Source organism: Terrapene carolina, unplaced genomic scaffold (assembly GCF_002925995.2).
Source record: "Terrapene carolina triunguis isolate 2854851 unplaced genomic scaffold, T_m_triunguis-2.0 Scaffold31340, whole genome shotgun sequence".
In the NCBI taxonomy this organism is placed as follows: Eukaryota; Metazoa; Chordata; order Testudines; family Emydidae; genus Terrapene; species Terrapene triunguis.
The window spans coordinates 1-9,774 of record NW_020695691.1 but is presented as its reverse complement, the minus strand read 5'-3'; the positions used below and the strand labels follow the sequence as shown (position 1 = coordinate 9,774).

The following is a 9,774-nucleotide window of genomic DNA, read 5'->3' as shown; positions in this document are numbered from 1 at the left end:
GGAAAGAACAGGTTAAAAATATTTAGATAAGTTAGATGTATACTAGTTGACAGGGCCAGATGAAATTCATCCTAGGGTATTTAAAGAACTAGCTGAAGCAATCTTGGAGCCATTAGCAATTATCTTAGAGAACTGCTGGAGGACAGGAGGGGTTCCAGAAGACTGGAGAAGGGCAAACATACTACCTAGCTTTAAAAAGGGAACAAGAAAGAACCTGGGAATTATAGACCAATCGGCCTAATTGCAATACCTGGGAAGATACTGGAGCAAATTGTCAATTAATATGTAAGCACCTGGAGGATAATAGGGTTATAAGGAATAGTCAGCATGGATTTGTCAAGAACAAATCATGCCTAACCAACTTAATTTCCTTCTTTGATAGGGTTACAGACCTAGTGGATGGGGGGCAGAAGTAGACATGATATACCTTGATTTTAGTAAGGTTTTAACACACTTTTACATGACATTCTCATAAGTAAAGTCGGGAAACATGGTCTAGATGGAACTCCTGTAAGGTGGGTGCACAACTAGTTGAAAGACAATACTCAAAGAGTAGTTATCAATGGTTTGCTGTCAAATTGGGAGGGTGTATCTAGTCGCAACTTTCAGGGGCCAGTCCTGGATCTGGTTCTATTCAATAATGGCTTGGATAATGAAGTAGAGAGTACACTTATAGAATGTGCAGATGACACCAAGCTGGTATGGGTTGAAAGTAGTTTGGAGGACAGGTTTAAAATTCAAAATAACCTTGACCAACTGGAGAATTGGTATGAAGTCAACAAGATGAAATTCAATGAAGACAAGTGCAAAGTACTTCACTTAGGAAGGAAAAATCAAATGCACAACTACAAAATGGGGTCTAGGTAGCAGTGCTGATGAAAAGGATCTGGGGGCTGCAGTGGACCACAAACTGAATATGAGTCATCAATGTGCTGCAGCTGAAAAAAGGCTAATGTGATTGTGAAGGAATCAACAGGAGTGTTGGATGTAAGACACAGGAGCTAATGGTCAGCCTCTACTCAGCATTGGTGAGGCCCCAGCTGAAGTACTGTGTTCAGTTCTGGACATCACAATTTAGGAAGGATGTGGACAAATTAGAAAGAGTCCAGAAGACAGCAACAAAAATGATAAAAGGTTTAGAAAACCTGACCAGTGGGGAAAGACTGACAAAACTGGGCATGTTTAGTCTTGAGAAAAGAAGACTGGGGGGGGGGCCTGATAACAGTCTTCCAATATCTTAAGGGTTGTTATAAAGATGAGGGTGATCAATTGTTCTCCATGTCCACTGAAGATAGGACAAAAAGTAATGGGCTTAATCTGCAGCAAGGGAGATTTAGGTTAGATATTAGGAAAATCTCTCTTACTTTAAGGGTAGTTAAGATCTGAAATAGGCTTCCAAGGGAGACCCCGTTATTGGAAGTATTTAAAAAAAAGTTGGACAAACACCTGTCAGGGATGGTCTAGATTTACTTGGTCCTGCCACAGCACAGAAGGCTGAACTTGATGACTTCTCAAGTCCCTTCCAGCCCAACATTTCTATGATTCTATGATTCTATGATTCTAATTTCTAACACAAATTTAACTCTGATCTACAATACCCATTTATAAACTTGTTCAACACATTTAGTGCTATTTCCTTAATTTAAAGCTTGCTCCTGCTGTCATTGAAGTCAATGGCTGTTTTACAATTGATTTCAGAGGAAACATGGCACTTGGCATTATGCTCTTCTTTATGGAGATGTTTTTCTGCTTCTTTTTAAAAAAAGATTATTTTAAAATGTCATCTTCTCAAAAACTAGCTGCCCAGTGTCTTTGATGCTCACTGGAATTCCTTCATAGGTCAGGAAATCATCTGCTGGACAGAAATGAGTTTAAAGCTCTGGGATGGTAAATAAATATGGTCAGTTAAGGATGAGTCATGACTTCATGATGTTGACTATCACAATCAGGCAAAGCAGAGAGAAGCTCATACTTTATTTGAGTATGAGTACGTTTCAGAAGGGAAAGTAGAATTCAGACATCACATCCTTTAACCCTCCCACAATAAGGCATGACTTAAAGAGGCCATGTCTCCTTGAACATGGGACAATTCAAACAACACTCTTTGACAAGGAATGGTTTGCAAAAACATAATCACAGAACTGTATTCCAGTGTTCTGGAGGTTTGATGGCTTCTACTCCCCACTCCTGAATACTGTGTACCAATCTAGGGCATTTCAGAAGCTGAAAGATGTTAATAAATTACTAAAATAACTGTGCCTGACACTGAAGAAAAAGCTAATAATCTAAATAGATAAAGTCAGGTACAATGTCTCCAGCTCACAGAAGAGATTTAACACAGACAATAAAATATCAGTAATAGCAGATATGGGTCTCAGATGCTTATAAACATTCCATACCTTTGTCCCTGGTGTTCTTAGGTCTCTGTTTCTTCTGTGCTCAGAAGGAGTGTGACATTTCAAGTCTACATAGGATACTGCCTTCTCACTCATTTCTGGTGCATTCTGGGCTAGAAAGGTTGGATTCAGTAGACTGAGATGAACAATAGGATCTGATAGAAACTGATACTTGTACTAAGGAACCACAACAGCAATCATCATGATCTAATAGCAGAATAACTGGGGGTTTTGGAAGAACAAAGCCTCTCTCCCATTGCACTTGGAATATGGCACATAGTTCTGAGTCCAGAATTGTCGCAAGGGGTAGGAGGTCCTCTTTCACACTGGCTGGTTGAGGGAGGGAAGCCTCTGGGGATTAGGATCACTGTTTTCAGTTGCATTATTTTCTCATTTTTATTTGATCCCTTTCATATGTTTATGGCATGATTCTTTCTAGTGCTTTATCCAGTCTAATTTTAAATGGTTTTTGGTGGATTTCCACCACTTGCCTTGGGAAACTTCCTTTTGTTTTAATTCCCTTCCTTTACACCAAGTTCTACAAACTCACACCACCCTAAACAACCAATTTTCCTCTTTGATGCTGATACACTTTCAATATTTCTAGACAATTATCATTCATCCCCTTCTGGCCATGGTTTGCAAATTCATTATATATGTTTAGTTCTTCAGGTTTTCTTTATAAATCAATCCCTTCAGCCCCTTTAATAAAGCAAATATCTTTTCTTCCAAACTGCCCACCACTTCCTGCTTTTTTTTTTTAAAGATGTGTTAACTAAATCTTTGAGTCAGGGACCATGACCAAAATGTTCAAAAATGGGTGCTAAAATTTAGGCTTCTAAGTCAATGCGAGGGCGCCTATTTATGCAGCCTGGTTTTCAAAAGTGCTGAGTATCCAGCAGCAACTATAGACTTCAGAGGTGCTGATGGGTGCTCAAGTTTTGGACATAAATCAGTTTTTAGTTGTATAGATATGAATTTAAGAGGCCAATTTTAGGCACCTGTCAAGGCTGAATCCCCACACTGTCACTTTGAGAGCAGAAGATGGGGGCCCGCAAGGATTCTAAAAAATAATACTGGCCACTCCAGGCTTGTATTAAACTCCCAAGGTTACAGCTTTTATCTGACCTTGGCTTGGTAAACGCTGCCACCACCCAAATGCAAAAGTCCCCCTTGAACCCAGGAAGGAGCACTTGGGAATTCCTCCCTGTGGGGTACCCTCAAGCCCTTTAAGACACACACACCCCCAGAAAGAAAACAAAGGAAATTAGCTGTTGCCACCAGTTAATCAAACAGCATATGCATAAACCTCTTAGGACATCAAAAATCCAATCCTGTTCTTAAAAAAGGTAAATTTTATTAAAAACAAAAAAGAAGAAAATACATCTGGAATTTAGGCTTTTGCTAGATTTTAAAAGAGCAATTCCAAAAAATTAAGCACCCAAAATAGCTTTCTTGGGGGTTCAGCTTAACGGTTACAAGCAAACAAAAGCATCTGGGGTTAGCACAGAGGAGTCAACAAGCCTTAAAAAATAAACAGAAATAAACCTGGTTGTGTCTTCCTAAACATGCCCTGTCCAGTGATTTTTTCTAGGTATGGAAGATGAATTTTTATACCTGGTTTAAGCCTTACACAGCATTCTTGCTTATAGCATTGCTGCTCGGTGTCTCCTTCTTCGGAGAACAACAGACAAAGGAAACATTTTTTTTCCCCATTTTAAAAAGTTCTACCTTGCCATTGGCTCTTTTGGTCAGGTGCCCACTCCGTTTTTTTTTTTTTAACCTGTGGGCTTGTTAACCCTTTACAGGTAAAGCAAGTAGAGAACAGACCAAGAGGGATTTTACAGCTAACTGGTGGCTGGGTGTCCATCAAAGGGAGCTATTCCCCCCACCTTCATGTATCACAGCACCCATTTTTGAAAACTTTGGCCCATCTCCTCTCTGTGTTATACAGTTAACTACACAGTAGATGTCCAACAAATAAATAATAAAATAATAATAATAATTAATCAAAATTGAAATGCACAGAACTGAATTCTAGGCATGCTTTCATCAGAGCCATAGAAAGAGAGATGGTCCTGTAGCAAGATGCACCTTCCTATGCACAAATTTTTATTAACTTTTTTGTTAACATACTGCATTGCAATAATATATCCAATCTGCTATCCACTCTCAGGGCAAGTCTACACTACAGTGCTACATCGGCACAGGTGCCCTGATGCAGCCGAGCCGCTGCACCGTGTCTAGTGAAGATGCACTACGTCGACGGAAGAGCGCTCTCCCATTGTCATAATTACTCCCTCTCAGCAAGAAATAAAGCTACGTCGGTGGGAGAGCATCTCCCACCGACATAGCACCGATGCGGACTGTGCGAAACATGCATTGCTCAGGCTGGGGAGTGACATAAGTTAGATCAACTTAGACTGTAATGTAGACCTGCCCTCAGCCCTAGGTTACCTACTTTATTACTGCTTTCCATTTCTCCCTACCATTAAATAGCCATGTTATTACAACAGATGTAATAGTTTTAATTTTATTTTCAGATCATTTTGCTAAACTTTCCAGACTGCTTTGGGTTTCGTATCTGGTCTTGTTTGTGTTTGTAACACCCCTCCATTTAGCATAGGGGTGAGCAAACTACGGCCCGAGGGCCACATCCGCCCCACCAGCTGATTTAATGTGGCCCCTGACTTCTCGCTGGAGAGCGGGGTTAGGGGCCGCTCCGCGAATGTGTACAGCAGCTCCGCGCAGCTCCCGGAAGCAGCAGCATGTCCCCCCTCCGGCTCCTATGCGTAGGGGCAGCCCGGGGCTCTGCTTGCTTGCCCCATCCCAAGCGCCAGTTCTGTAGCTCCAATTGGCCAGGAACTGCAGACAATGGGAGCTGCAGGGGCGGTGCCTGCGGATGAAGCAGCGTGCAGACTAAAGCCATCTGGCCACACCTTTGCATAGGAGCTGGAGGGGGGACATGCCGCTTCTTCCGAGAGCTGCTTGAGGTAAGTGATGCCCGGAGCCTGCACCTCTGAGCCCCTTCCACGCTCCAACCCCCTGCTCCAGCCCTGATCCCCCTCCTGCCCTCTGAACCCTTGGACCCTAGCCCGGAGCACCCTCCTGCACCCCAAACTCCTCATCCCGAGCCCCACCCCAGAGCCCGCACCTCCAGCTGGAGCCCTCCCCTCCCCCTCCCCCCGGTGCCCTAGCCCTGATCTCCCTCTGAATCCCTTGGTGCCAGCCTGGAGCACCCTCCTACACCCCAAAACCCTCATCCCCAGCCACACCCCAGAGCACGCACCTCCAGCTGGAGCTCTCACCCTCTCCTTCCTGCATCCCAACTCCCTGCCTCAGCCCAGAGCCCCCTCCCGCACCCTGAACTCCTCATTTCTGGCCCCACCCGAGCCTGCACCCTCAGACAGAGCCCTCACCGCCTCCTGCACCCCAACCCCAATTTCGTGAGCATTCATGGCCCGCCATACAATTTCCATACCCAGCTGTGGCCCTTGGGCCAAAAAGTTTGCCCACCTTTGAATTAGCATCATCTGAGAATTGAATGATGTAAACTTACAATATATTAACAGTCTAGTCACTGCAGTTTCCAGCCTATTTATGAAGATGATAAATAACAAAGATCCTAACACTAAACTCTGCCCATTCCTATTTATCATTACCCTTGGTTCACAGTACTTCAACCATTTTTTTGTTCAGTGATAATGTTCTTATCCAAGACTATTTGAATTAATTACCCAAGTAAGATTTATTGAGAAACTGTTAAATTTCTCACTAAAACCAGGATATTATATTTCCTGTCTTTTCTGGCTTATGTTGATCTTGGCGATTTGGTGTATACAGTTATCAAGTGTGCATACTGCACCAGAGATGAAAAAAAATACAGAAATGTAAACTTCTAATGCTGGTTTGCCTAAGATTATAAATCTTTTCTTAGTCCCTTAAAAATAATAATGATAAAATAATACTGTATTTCATAGTGTCTCTCTTAAATTTTAATCAGAAGAAAAATATTGTACAGGATGCAGAAATAAGTCTATTTCAGAATAACTAACTTCACTCATTTTTTGAATTATACAGAAGCAATCACCTATACCTCTTGTAACAACTATGTACCCTACCAATTAAAGCCCTGGAAGAATGTGGAACACATACATTTGTAGCTTTTTGATAGGAGGCTGGAGGGCAGGAACTAGACCTTTAAGTGTCAGAAATGTTTTTGTCTGTCTTAAAAATCCCTTGGGGATGGAGAGAGAGAGAGTCCAGTGTCACTCTGTCACTGCCTTGTAAGGAGATGGACAACAGGAGCTGAGAGGGGAAGAATTATTCACTCTGCAATGTTCCATCTGAAACCGCACAGGAAATTCTCACTCTGGTAGTTTGAAGTGCGCTGCACCCACACTCACAGGAACTTCTCTCTTTGTAGCTTTACGCAAGGCCTAAGGTGTTAAATTTAACTTGTTTGAGGTCAGTTAAATATTGAATTTATTAAGCAACCTTGTTTAAGAAACTATTGATCAGCTAGTGTCTCTGCACTTCTTAAAACATGGGGCAAGATTTTTCTGTATTTTACACTGGTATAAACTGGTGTACACTGATGTAAACCCAGTGTAACTCCATTGAAGCTAATACATTCCCTCCCTATTCATAGTGATATAAACAAGATCAGAGTCTAGCCCATGGTCTCTGTGTTCACGTTCCCAACTTGCCTGACTAGGGAGGCAAATGTAACCAAATGGAGACCTGAGTGCACTTCCTGGCTCAACTCTGGATCTGCTCACTACAGCCAAGTCACTTTACCTCTCTGGAACCTGGAGTGCAATGAAGTGGCTTGGGTACAAGAAAAACAATCCCCAATCTTTGACTGAATCATAACCAAACATATACATAGGTACAGTGGGTTTGGACAGGGAAATAAATATTCACTTAACAGTGTTCTGGCTGAAATCACACAGGAAGTTCTCATACTCAAGTTGCTAATTTGAGAAGGGCTGCCACCAGCTAGAATGGTCAGAACTTGAAACACATACTTTTAACAAAGATTCCCTATTTATACTTAATCTCCCTTTTCCAGAGTAGATGCAGACATCAACCAGTGATCTTATGCTAAACTCAGATGGTCTGCATAGCTTGTATTTTCAAAACACAATCTCTGCCCATACAGAGCTTAGAAAATTTTACAGGAAAAAATAAACTGGTCAACACTGAGCTCACAGTCTCCTTGGGCAGCCCTTCTCAAATTAGCAACACACAGTTGGGTCTCAGAACTACAACGCAATAATATCTGACATTGACTAATGGGAAGACAGAGAGTAATAGGAGTAAACAAATTATCTAATTGGCTGGCAGAGATGTGAAGCTCCTACCCCTTTCCATGTCCCTTCCAGCTAACCTTCATACATCCAAACACACATGTACTCAATGACAAAAATTGCCCAAATGTGGTTGACAGCAGACATGTGAAAAAGGGTAGAAAATTCAGTACCTCCATTTTTGCAATCATAAGTGAGGAAAAGACTGTAACAAACATTTGACATTATATATAGTTATACAGCAAAGAATTTGATAACTGCAGTACTGTATAAAAATAGCAACACACAGCTCAGCAAAGCCAAGAAGCAGCAATTCTTTCCGAGTTTCTCTTTCCGTCTGGGATGTTTCCAGATATGAATCTCAGAGTTTCTATGTTTTTCCTCGTAACAGTGCAAGGGACTTCAGCTCAACTACCTCCTTCTCACAGGCACACCTACGAGTGGTTGTACAAACACTGGAGCGTATTTCAGAAAGAGAGAAAGCTGCACATTCTTCACGGTAATTTTTCTGTACTAAAGAGCTGGGATGGAAAGAGACACATTACTGTCAGTCATACCAATGACATGGCAAAATCATAAGAGGCTATTAACAGTGAGTCATTCTGGTGGGCAGGAGAGTTGTTTAAAAATTATATTCATTGGTGGTTATGAAAGTGGGGAATCCGACATCTGGTGAGAATGATGTGGGGGGGGGGCAGAGCTTTAGTTTGTGTAAATTGTCATATTTCCACTGAAGTCAATGAAATGATGACAATTTGCATGAGCTGAGCATCTGCCCCATAGTGTGCGGAGCTACCAGTGCACCTGAAACTTGACCTGCTGCACCATTTTCTATTCCTGTTCTAGGATCCCAAAGAGCTCTGCCAGGGCACCTCAGTCCTCACTACAGAACTGAATAAGGCCAGCTGAATTTTTTTTCCATCAAAGTTGTTTTTCAATGGTTTTTGTTTAAACATTTTTGTTTGTTTTGCAAAACTCAACTGCTTTCTGCCAAAAACTTCTATCTTTCATTCAAAGAATGAAGGCCACAACCCCAAATTGTTACTCTTCTAATTAGCTGTGAAAAACTGAAATTTTCTTCAGGAAAAAACATCATTCAGGTCTACTCCTAATTGATGGCCAATTGTGCGCTGATTTTCAGATGTAGAGAAGTGGGGGTGAGCATGGCAGGTCACGAAACTCACATTTATTCATGAAAAGTCAAAATAAGTATCAGGAGGAGATGGGCTCTGAAGAAAGAGATTCTGTTTCATGCAAATATCTTTTAATAATAAAGAATGAAGAAATACAGAAATACAGAAACTAGAATGAAGTAGCAGAATTCTATCTAAGTAGGTTTTCCATGTGTCTGTTTACTAAGTAAGATTAGGATTTTCAGAGGACACTAAGGAAGTTAGATGCCCATACACTGCTGAAATTCATGGGATTTGGACATGTAATTCCTTTGAAAAATACAGACTAAGAAATCTGCTTTTTTCTGGATTTCAGGTTATATTACAAAAGACTCAACTCCACCCCACCCTACTCTCCTTTGCTGCCTCTGGCACTGACTTGGAAGCAAGGAGATTACTAAACAAAGATCCTAACCCACATAGTCACACACATTATTGAGTTCAGTCCATTGGAACCTCTTTCTCCCATTTGTTTCATGCCAGCTTTATATAAATGTACAGGGAACTGAACAGGTTCACACTGTGGCTTACACATCAATGGAGAGAGCTGTGCTGTCCTCCCATAGCCAGGGCCCATCTGCTCCATTACGGGATAATCCAATCCAGTAAGAGGAATAATCCAGTTTTTTTAGGGAGTCCTGGAGGAAAAAAACGCAAAAGAAAGAAAAGGAAAAGATTAAAACAATCCATGTTTCATCCTCCTTCTCTGTCCTTTCCATAGCTGTACGGCTGTGAGGGAAGGGAATGTAAATCTTGTGCTGAGGCATCTATGGAGACTAGTTGTCTCATTATTATTACTATTTATTTGCAATATGGGCTCATCTAGAGGACCCATTCAGGACTGGGGCTCTATTATGTACAGAACAAGAACAAGATCGGGATGAAAACAAATAT

The 9,774-nt window shown here is 41.6% G+C and overlaps 1 pseudogene; it reads right to left on the bottom strand.

The window, feature by feature from the left end:
* LOC113409229 overlaps positions 1 to 9,518 on the bottom strand; it is a 21,571-nt pseudogene extending 12,053 nt beyond the window's left edge.
* Between the last annotated feature and the right edge of the window lie 256 nt (positions 9,519 to 9,774).